The sequence below is a fragment of the Siniperca chuatsi genome, linkage group LG2, assembly GCF_020085105.1.
Source record: "Siniperca chuatsi isolate FFG_IHB_CAS linkage group LG2, ASM2008510v1, whole genome shotgun sequence".
Lineage (NCBI taxonomy): Eukaryota > Metazoa > Chordata > Actinopteri > Centrarchiformes > Sinipercidae > Siniperca > Siniperca chuatsi.
In genome coordinates this window covers 30,807,083-30,818,910 of record NC_058043.1, presented here as the reverse complement: position 1 = coordinate 30,818,910, position 11,828 = coordinate 30,807,083, and the positions used below count along the sequence as shown (strand labels likewise).

Below are 11,828 nucleotides of genomic sequence, written 5' to 3'. Positions count from 1 at the left end.
GTCTGTTGCTCTCCTTACAGTTAGCTCGATACTAACTTCTGCAGTTGCTTGTTAAAATTAACTGGCAGACTTTATATAGTAGCCATTCACGCTAATTAAACTTGTTGCAGGGATCTTAGGCAGGCTTTCGCAGCACTGCAGTAAGATCAGAGAGTTTGGTTCTGCTGTGTGTCTGTTGGTTAACAGGCCACACAGAGGGAGACATCCACAGCTGTCTGCCGCAGTGAAGAATTCCTGGAGAGAGAGCTTACTTACTCTCGGTTACCGGCATGCCAGAAATCTTAAAACAACAGCAGACCCTCGTGTTGTGGCCGTAATCCTTTGTTCTTCATCGTTGGGTCTGCGTAACACAGACCTCCCCGTGGTCCGGGCGTAGAGTGAGGAAAAAAACAGTGGCCGCTGACCCTTTTATTGATCTGGTCACATCACAGGTCAGACTGACCAATGGTAGCTGGAAGCTGGGTTCATGGGGGGAGTTCACACCTACAGTGGATGTGAAGTCTGGAGGATTGTGGGAAAACTGAGTGGTCACAACACTATTGACACTCTGTTCTTCAATTCTTTAATGCTATTTGATGTTATCTTAGATTTCTACAACCAATGATGATAATTTCATCAGTTAGCCTAGTTAACGTTGTTGAGGTGTGTGTGTGTATGAAAACCGACGTACGCAACCTTATAGTACGTGTGCACCATTTATACATGAGGCCCCAGATGAGGTGCACTCTAGTTACTCTTCCACCATAGCCAAAAATGATTGTCTACACTCAGACATTAGTCAGTAGCAGTACCATGGTTAAAAAAAAAAACAAGAAACAAATTGATAGTGAATTAGTTTGTTAGACAAGTAAATATTTGGTATTTATTGGTAGTAGTACTTAAATGTTTAGTAACAAACATAGCAGTACAACAATGTTTTGATGGTATATGACAGTGAATGGTATTGTGCATGCTGCCAGGACCCTGAAAGTGAAGCAACTAAATGGAATTCAGCCTTTTTATTATTTACACCTGGGCTTTTGTGACTGTGACATGTAAAAATGTCTTCTCTGGAAAACCTTTTAATCTTGTACAAGACCCTTATTGTTTTAGTATATTGGAGTACCGTTCAATAGGACATTCAATTCAGTTTTATTTAAATAACGGCAATTCATAACACAAGTTATCTCATTGCACTTTTCGTACAGAGCAGGTTTAGACCGTACTGTTACGGACAGAAGGGCAGGAGACACCGAGGTGGAGACAAAATGGTTTTATTTACAATGGTACGACAAGCAGTGAGTTGAGTAATGGATGATGGTTACTGATACCGTCCTTGTTTAGCTGTGGTCGAAGATCGGGAGCAGGAAACACACGCTGGAGACAGGAACACAGGAGAGGGGAGACACACACACGGGTTTATATGTATTAGATGGACATTTACTCCAAACCCACCTGGTGGTGGATTAGATGGGCTACCCACTCCTGAGGTGGGTAGCCTCACTTTAGATTTCAGATACAACCTACAGAACTTTATACACACCACCCTAACACAATTGTGGTTTATGCAGACATTTCTCTTTTTGACAAATATGTTACTTATAAGGTCCAAACAAACACTATGGGGTCTTTAAAGGGACAATGATGTCACTTATAAATCACTCCTCATTAACATAAATACACATTAATCTGACAGCACAAAGCATTAATGGGACAGTCATTTTATTATTATTTATTGCATAAAGCTGAAATATCACCATTGTGTTAGGCGGTGACACTGAATAACAGCCTGTCTCAAAATACAACAAGAGCCACAACTTTTTTTAAACCACCTTATCTTTCCAGCTAAAATCTCATTCTTATCTAACTTATAAAAACCCATGTTGGAAACAGATTGCTTTATAAAACATATTAAGGTATCAGCAAAACCACAACACACACACACAACCCCCTCACAAATGGCCAGTAGGTTTACAGCTTTTGTTTCAGTGACTGCCTCTTTGCATCTATTCCTCGGTTTCTAACAAAGTTTTTGTGCCAACACAGGGCCTTCTACCAGCTTGCAGTGAGCGCATTCATTTTTGGTGGCCAGTTTTCCTTTTACATATGTGAGCTCTGAAATGCCGCATTACTGCGGCAACCTCAGCCTTAGACCACACTTTCTTTGGCACTCTTCTGGACCCATGTTCTTGACCAGCATCTTTTCCTGGAACATATGCAAAGTAGAAATAAATTATTACACAAACCGAAAACAAAATGTGCTGGCCAGTTGGAGCCATCAAAACTTGAGTTCAGTTAACGCCACAGTTGACAAGAAATTCCTGTTTACTTGTTTCTGTGAATTCTTGACAACTCGCTTTAGGTTTTCAGTTCATTGCTCACTTGATGTGATTTCACCAATTAGACTAGAGTAAGAACACTTTGGAATAATTTAAGTAGTCAGAATTTTTGAAAATTACTGTTATACCGCCTTCGCTGTTTTTTGATATTTGAATGGAGTGAAGTCATTTACAGTGCACTAGTTTTAACAATTTTTTTAACTTGTTTTAGCTCTGTACTCCCAACACATTTGCAAAAAATGTTAAACTGAGAGTCAGCCCTTAAACCCCAAATTAGATAAACAGTGTTGGAATTGGGCATGAAAGTTCAATTCAATTTTATTTATATAGCGCCAATTCATAAAGTTATCTCATTGCACTTTTCCTATAGAGCAGGTCTAGACCGGACTCTTTAATATTATTTACAGAGACCTCTACATTTTGTTTTTTACACTATTCTCTTTTTTAATATACTGTATGGTCTTCTGTCTTATATCCTTCTCTTTTCATCCTCAAACCCTAAACCTTTGGAACTGTTTTGAAAAGTGCAAGCAAGTTTGCTTGCTTGCTGAACAACCTCTAACACCCTTAAAGGAGCAATATGTAAGAACTAAGACAACTCTCCACCTGTCGAATTCATACACACATAAATTAATAGATGGGCAGCATATCACATATCAGGTCATAACTGCTGCTAACTGCTGTTAGCTAGTTACCTCAGTTAGCCGTGCAGCTAACTTAGCGGTCCTATTAGCTCACTCCGGAATGGGCACCAGAACCGGATCCGGGCAAGTGGGCAACGGAACCAAGATCAGCAGCCTCTCAGTGAACACAGCAATACCAGAACCGAACACATCCTCCGAGAATGACAGAGGCCAGTTTCACAACAGGGAATACAGTACTGAGGTGATTTACAGCGGCTCCGACCATGACTCTGACTCCGGGGGCCGACGGAGACTCGCCGGATTCAGGTGGGGACAGGAGAGGCGTCAAGCGGGAGAGCAGCGAGGGGAAGGTCGGGCATCAGAGAGGCAGCGACAGCCTGTAGAGCCGGAATATTTTTTCACATCTCGGTGAATTAAGGATTTATTTCAACCAGAGTTGGTGATTGTTGGACAGTTTAAAGACTAACCAAGACAGTTTTGATGAGTTTTATTTGTTTCTATTGAGTTTGCATGAAGTGTGCTTTATGATGAGTTAAAAAGGCAATTAAGCTGGTCTTGGTTTGGTGAAAGAGAAACTTGAAGTTTCAGTTTGAAAAGGAAAATGGGTATAAGAATATTTCCTTTGACATTTTGAGAGTTTATTATGTTTATTTATTAGACTAAAAAAGTGGAGAGCTTATGTAACACAGCAAACTCACCGCTCGCAAACATCTCCCAGCTGGAACAACCTGAGCTATTCTATCGGACTATCGCTTCTTGAGGCACAAGTGGTATTACAACACAGGACGGCCGGTGTTAGCAGGTGAGCATGCTAATGTCGGTAGATATCTCTGCAGCACAATACACTGACGTCTTTGACATGACATCAGAACTGTTACTTCTTCACATTCTCATGATAAGATTAGTTAATTTTTTGAATGATTTAAACACATTCTGGCCAAATCTTACATATTGCCCCTTTAAAGCTGTGTGTCAGCACTTAGGCCATATTCAGAATGACATTAGCACTGCCTGAAAAAAAACACACCTTCATTCATTTGAATGGGACAGATGTGTTGACGCAGCATGGGTGCCAACATAGAGGGATCTATTGCTGCAACGCAATGTGATGTCATCCAGCAAAGACGCTATGTTGGCCAACCAAATACGTACAAGCATTTCTGGTACATTACTTTGTAACAACAATGTAATACTTCCATTTATCTGTGATCTTCAAGATGGATGATCAAATGATTGTTGCCATGACAACTTTCCAGAATAGTAAAATCTTTCCTAATAGTTTTATAAACAGCTGTGCATTTTATGGCGTCTGATAAACCTTAAAACTCCCAGATCTTTTACTAAAACCGACCTAAAGCAATGAAAAATTAGTGGGTCAATAAATATGTAGTAACTGCACCGTATTTTAAATAGGACTAGTCGAGTAATTTTATGACTAAGACCCCATTCTGACTGACACAGTTATGCATGCCGCATCTGATGTCTATCTGTATGGGTCAACGTGTGTCAGCCTACCCTCCTTCACACTCCTCCAGACAGGCTTGCACATGGATCTGAGGCTTTGGTGAACTACCAATGCTACCAGGAACGGAAATTAATTAATTGTAACCGACATTTAAATGTCATTTAATAGACTCGCCAAAACATGAGAGAGAATGCACTAATGGGCGATCAATAAAGACGGATCATGCATATGGACAGAAGGAGGTAACTTAACTTTTATCTGGTAATTATTTGATGTAATTCAGTGTCATTTTCCTGATTATCAATGAAGTGTATGTACTCCCCTGTAGATAGTAACAGTGACAAGCAGGGTAAATCATGTCAATTGGTCCAACGAGAGTTGAGTAGACCCACCTCATACTATATTACTATACTAATTACATACTATACTAATATTAGTAATTTAGTCCTCTGTTTTATTCCATTTTACCTTATGTTTATCTTCTGTTTTAAATCTTATGTCTTTTTATATCGCCTCTTCTTTCTTTTATACCTTGCCCCAATGCCGTTTTGTGTTTTATTTAAACCACTTGGCCTTACCTTCAAAGGGAGAGGGGGCAGTCTCATTTACTGTGGACAACACTGATGACACTGGTCCTGCTAAACACATAATTTGACAGTTTTTTGGGTGGGGTTTTACAGAAAAAAATGCATTATATCAAACAGAAACACAACTATGAAGTGAGGTAACCTACCAAAATCTCCAGTGTCATCAACCTGCACTGTGGTTGTTGGTTCCACACACTGACGTGTTCACTGCTGTGCCGCTGTCATCGGATTCGCTCCCACTGGCCTCAGCATCACTTAATGTAATTTCATCTGGGAAATGGTATTAGTAAAACTCACATGAATAGCTGGACATAAAACAACAACTTCATATTAGTAACAAACAAAACAAAAAAGCCTTTAAAAATAAAAAGCCACAGTTCGGGTGTACCAACCCTTTTTAAAAAGACTATTACTAGCCTGTTGTGATGTACAGCAGTAAAAAATAAATAGAGCATTATTCAGCATTTGATCATCTCTGTGGGCTAGCGCTGGGTGAAGATTGAAATCAATATCATAATTCGGGCTGGAAGGATTCCTTGAGTAATAGCAAGGGCCACAGAGTAGACATAGGCCAGAGAAAGCTACAGAAAGTGTCCACGACTACATTGTGTCTAATGTAAAACTGAACTAGCCTACCACAATAGCACGACATCTATGCTTCAGCATCTCAGCAGAAAGCTTAATGTTACAGTCTCTGCATCCAGTCCACACAGCGGACCCGACACAAGGTATATGAAGGCTAATAAAGAATGTAGGCTACGTTAATTATGGCTATATGTAATGGCTAGTTAACAGCGTAAATCAGTGTGGTGGCTAGTTATGATGTCCCTAAGTTAGCTGGGTTTTGTAGAAAATATTAACCACAGAGAATAAAATGCTGCAGTCAATTTGTAAAAGCCTGAGCTTCATTCATGTTATAGACAGTTACTGTCCACTAATTTCTGCCTCCTACAGATGCCACAAAGAAGACAGTAAAAGCTTACATTATGCCCGAGTTGTAGTTAGGTTGAAACTTTCTGAAGCAGTTCTGAAACTTAAGTATACAGGTGCTGGTCATATAATTAGAATATCATCAAAAAGTTGATTTATTTCACTAATTCCATTCAAAAAGTGAAACTTGTATATTATATTCATTCATTACACACAGACTGATATATTTCAAATGTTTATTTCTTATAATTTTGATGATAACTGACAACTAAGGAAAATCCCAAATTCAGTATCTCAGAAAATTAGAATATTGTGAAAAGGTTCAATATTGAAGACACCTGGTGCCATGCTCTAATCAGCTAATTAACTCAAAACACCTGCAAAGGCCTTTAAATGGTCTCTCAGTCTAGTTCTGTAGGCTACACAATCATGGGGAAGACTGCTGACTTGACAGTTGTCCAAAAGACGACCATTGACACCTTGCACAAGGAGGGCAAGACACAAAAGGTCATTGCAAAAGAGGCTGGCTGTTCACAGAGCTCTGTGTCCAAGCACATTAATAGAGAGGGGAAGGAAAAGATGTGGTAGAAAAAAGTGTACAAGCAATAGGGATAACCGCACCCTGGAGAGGATTGTGAAACAAAACCCATTCAACAATGTGGGGGAGATTCACAGAGTGGACTGCAGCTTGAGTCAGTGCTTCAAGAACCACTACGCACAGATGTATGCAAGACATGGGTTTCAGCTGTCGCATTCCTTGTGTCAAGCCACTCGAACAACAGACAGCGTCAGAAGCGTCTCGCCTGGGCTAAAGACAAAAAGGACTGGACTGCTGCTGAGTGGTCCAAAGTTATGTTCTTTGATGAAAGTCAATTTTGCATTTCCTTTGGAAATCAGGGTCCCAGAGTCTGGAGGAAGAGAGGAGAGGCACACAATTCACGTTGCTTGAGGTCCAGTGTAAAGTTTCCACAGTCAGTGATGGTTTGGGGTGCCATGTCATCTGTTGGTGTTGGTCCACTGTGTTTTCTGAGGTCCAAGGTCAATGTAGCCGTATACCAGGAAGTTTTAGAGCACTTCATGCTTCCTGCTGCTGACCAACTTTATGGAGATGCAGATTTCATTTTCCAACAGGACTTGGCACCTGCACACAGTGCCAAAGCTACCAGTACTTGGTTTAAGGACCATTGTATCCCTGTTCTTAATTGGCCAGCAAACTCGCCTGACCTTAACCCCATAGAAAATCTATGGGGTATTGTGAAGAGGAAGATGCGATATGCCAGACCCAACAATGCAGAAGAGCTGAAGGCCACTATCAGAGCAACCTGGGCTCTTATAACACCTGAGCAGAGCCACAGACTGATTGACTCCATGCCACACCGCATTGCTGCAGTAATTCAGGCAAAAGGAGCCCCAACTAAGTATTGAGTGCTGTATATGCTCATACTTTTCATGTTTATACTTTTCAGTTGGCCAAGATTTCTAAAAATTCTTTCTTTGTATTGGTCTTAAGTAATTTTCTGAGATACTGAATTTCCCTTAGTTGTCAGTTATAATCATCAAAATTAAAAGAAAAACATTTGAAATATATCAGTCTGTGTGTAATAATATATATACACACATACATACACACCTTTTTTTAAAGCATTAGGTGTTTGTTTTTACATTTCAGAAATGTTTCTTTAAAACCCAAAATGTAATATGGCACATAAATGCACTAAATGGGTTTAGTTTTGACAGCTAATATTGTATGCAATTTAAGCTTTTTTTTTAAAAAGGAAACCAATTTGTTGTTCATTTTAAGAGACCTGTCTTATTTTCTCTTTTTCATATTTACTATTGCTCTTTAATAAAGCAAAAGTATTTCTTATTCGATAATAGATGGAATGATTGATAGCTGCAGCCCTAATCATAATTAATAACTGTTCGTGAATGTAAAATGATTACACCATGATAATATTTTCAAAATACAATTCCACTGAAACTCCATAAACCATAATGTTAAATTATTGTACAGCTCTACTGTAGGCTTTTTGTATTTCTGAACAGTAGTCCTTAGCGTAGAAAAGGTTTCAGTCGTAGTCATCTGGACACTGTTTTCAGAATCAAGACGTTTCGGCTCCCATCTGGAAGTCATTCTCAATTGAGTAGTCCTTAGCTCATATTTGGACATGAAAAGCGATCTTTAATTGGAAAAGGTTGGTGACCACTAATCTATGACAAGTCTAGATGCCTTTGACTTAACATTCAGAAAAAACAAACACTCTCAGAAAATATCTACAAGTGCTAATTTCTGTACAAACCTTCAATTTCAATCTCATCCAGTGATTTCCCCTGCATGCTGGAAAGATGTCCTTTCTCCATTGACAAAAGCAGTTTGGAAATCTTGGCCAGTTGTGTTGTGGGAACTGGCAATCAGCAGAAATCATGGTGAACACGGATGTCGTGACCCAGGAAATCTGCAACCTGATCAAGTTCGTTTTTTTAAATTAAGGACTTGTGAGAGTGTGGCGGCCTGAGGTGCTCAGGGTGCTTTGCTCCACACTGGCTTGCATGAACACGCAAACAGTCCTGTCCTCTGTAATGGCTTATTGATCTGGGTCTTGCAAACAGGAAGACATTTGTGGCACAAACACCACATTCAGTTCTTTTACTGGCACGTAGTGACAGAGCATCCACAGTGCTTGGTGTGAGCAGAACTGCAACCTTTCTGCCCCTTTTTCCCCATAATTTCAATTCGGCTGAAATAGTTGCAGAGCCTCTATTCAGTCTTTGACAACCCCATGGCAACATCTTCATGGAGCTTTGCGTTGTCTCTCTCATGAGAGCTTTTGGGGCGCATTTTTGAAACCTCCCCAGCACGTCTTCAATTGAACACAATGATTGGTGAAAGCGTAACTTTTGCAAGTTGAGCATAGTTCTGAGCGGTGGCCTCCTCCTTCAAGCTGCAAAAGGCACTTTCTACAGATTTCTCAAGGTACCAATGAAGGATCTGAACATCTTCAGTGAAGGGTAATGTAGATGGCTTGTTGTACTTTGCATCACAGTGTGTTCAGGGCACGGTGAGACACCAACTCAGGCCACTTAGAGGTGTGCAACTTCTTGAAGATCTCAGTGGATCTGATCAGTTCTTCATCTTTGGTCATGAGGGCCCTACAATGAATAATGTTAGAGATTTTCTGTAGTGTATGTCTCAATTTCAGCGCGAGGCTTGATGTTAGGTATGAGTGTTTTTCTTCGTCAAAACCTGAAACTTTCTTTACTGCTTGCACAACTCTGGAAGTTAGCAGGTTTAACAGCCTCCTCTAGGTTATGTACTGAGAATTCTGTGCGCAGACATAACAAACGCCCCACTTCACAGAGCTTCTGTCGCATGTATTCATACTTCGTAGGGTCTTGTCCGTGTTTGTTGTAGAGTGACTGGGCAAACTGAATAATAGAGAAATCATTTCGCACAGCTGAGGCAACCTCATCTTGTTTCATGACACTAAGGAGCTTCCACACTCCACTTGAGATCTGCTGACAGAATGCAGATTTGTGGGCTACAGCCAAGCCCAGTACTTTGGTTCTCCCAGGTTCTTTATCCAAATCTTTGTTTTCTGGCTTATAGGGGCATCTGCGGACATGTCTCCAAAAATCCTTATGAATGTACATCCCTTGACAGTGCATACAGTGAATACATTTTCCTGCCAGTGCTTTAGCCTTTGGTTTCCTCTTCGCTTTCAATGGTCCTGTTCCACCCTGTAAAACTGCTGTTATGTCTAAAATTTCCCTTTTTCCTATTTTTTTTCTAATAATATCTTCTTCTTCTTTTTATTATTATTATTATTATTATTATTATCATCATCATCATCATCTGAGGGAGAGAAAATGCATGTACAATTTCAGCATGTGTGTTGTGTGTTTTCAAGTGGCGGGACATTTTGCTTTGTGGCTTACCACAAACATAACAGTAATTTTTTTTACTCATTGTCAGATGTGTTGATTCTTGTTCATGAAGCCTAGCTTCATCCTCTGGCTTTTCTTTTGATGAGTCTTTGATAGAATTTACTGAAACAGATGTTTCAGCAGCATTAGGATCTAGTACTACCTGATGTTCCAACATCAGGTAGTACTGGATTTACTTGAACCTGTTTAGCTTTCGACTGACTAGGCATAAAGGGCATCTGAATCATCATCATCATCATCATCTTGTGACTCTGAGTCCGGTATGTAGTCCTTGTCGGACATGTTCTCGTCGTCATCTGATATTTGATCCAGTTCTGAATCTGGTACATCATCCTGATCTGACAGCAGTTCATCCCTGGAACATTTAGAAAACTGTTGCTCCTGAAATGATGAGAAAGCAAATTATTTTATGTGGTGTGGGACAGTTTAAGAATTCAACAAACCTTAAGTGGATACTCACCTGTGATGGATCTTGGAAATTTGTAATACGTCTGAGGCAGGATTTATGCCAGACCCCCAAACAAACTAACATATTTTGAGTATATTTATTTTAACACTGCCGGTCTATTTAAATTGTTCTCCTGTAATAGCACTGCAGTGATCTGGAATACATAAAAGAGCAACACACTGTTTAAGAGATACTTAATTGATGTGCATGTTTGCAAATCCAAGTGGAATACAAAGCTGGATTCAGGAATGTAACATCTTTAAGTAATCTGAACAATATGCCACACTGTGCAATCAATCTCCCGCTGACAAAGTGAGATAGCAGTGTTCAATTTCATCATGAAACCATTTTACTCATCAGAAAACTAAACAAAATACAGTGGTGTGAAAAAGTGTTTGCCCCTCCCTGATTTCTTTTTTGTATGTTTGTCACAATTAAATGTTCCATATCAGGGCCATGTAGGTTTGGATTTTTTCCCCCTTAATAATATCCTTCATTTAAAACTGCATTTTGTGTTTACTTGTGTTATCTTTGACTAATGTTTAAATTTGTTTGATGATCTGAAACATTTAAGTGTGACAAAAAAAACAAAAAACAAAAAAAAAAATCAGGAAGGGGGCAAACACTTTTTCACACCACTGTAGTTGGTATGATAGCCTATGCTGTGTACCAAGGAAAATTTTTCATAGGTGTTTCTTTATATAGAGTGGTTAATCATACAGCATATATATCTACCTACTGCCATTTAACACACTCTGTACCAATTCACTAAATATCTCTCCTCTGCATTCATAGCCAAGCCACTTGAAGGAGGATATAGGTCCCACACATTGAACACACTTGTCCAAGGAGGATACTGTTGCGCACACCAGGCAATGTTTTTTACACTGTTGGCAAAAATTAATTGTAACATTTATTTGATCCAGACAGAAGATATCGGTAATGCTTTAGATTACAGCCTGCAACATACTGCTTAATTACACCGGAGTTACGGTGTCATCTTTTGTACTAACAATCTTTTGTGTACCAGTACAGTATGTACCAATACATATATGTATGTACTGGGAAACAAGTTGTGGAATAAGGGGGTAACAATTTGGGATCTCACAAAGAACTTACACTGTAGATGTTCTTAACTACTGGGTACCTATTCTGTTATTACAGGGTTTGTATGACCCACTGAGCAATGTTTGGGAGGAAGACAATTTACAGTACATGCATGCTAGTTCTCCCCTTGTTAGATTAAGTTACAGGGTAACAAAGCTAACCCGCTCACAGGATGATAAGTGGCAGGGCTGGACTTGAACCTAGGGCTCCCGTATAAAACAGCTGAGCTCCTTGAGCCTTAGCCTATGGCCACAATAACCAAAAAAACTAATTCCTGGATCAGTAGGCTTGCGCACCAAAGGACAATGGTGACTTACCAGATAAACATTTTACTTGATGATATTAGCGTTTTTTTGCAGTGCTTGTTAATGATTTCAAAAAGTC

General features: G+C 39.6%; 1 long non-coding RNA gene across 1 annotated transcript; it reads right to left on the bottom strand.

Annotated features, from left to right (window-relative positions):
• Nucleotides 1-1,953: 1,953 nt before the first annotated feature.
• Nucleotides 1,954-8,364, bottom strand: LOC122888631. The gene is made up of 3 exons (XR_006380753.1): nt 8,245-8,364; nt 5,006-5,284; nt 1,954-2,185 (listed from the first exon to the last, which is right to left on the bottom strand). It is a non-coding gene; the product is annotated as an uncharacterized LOC122888631 (long non-coding RNA).
• Between the last annotated feature and the right edge of the window lie 3,464 nt (nt 8,365-11,828).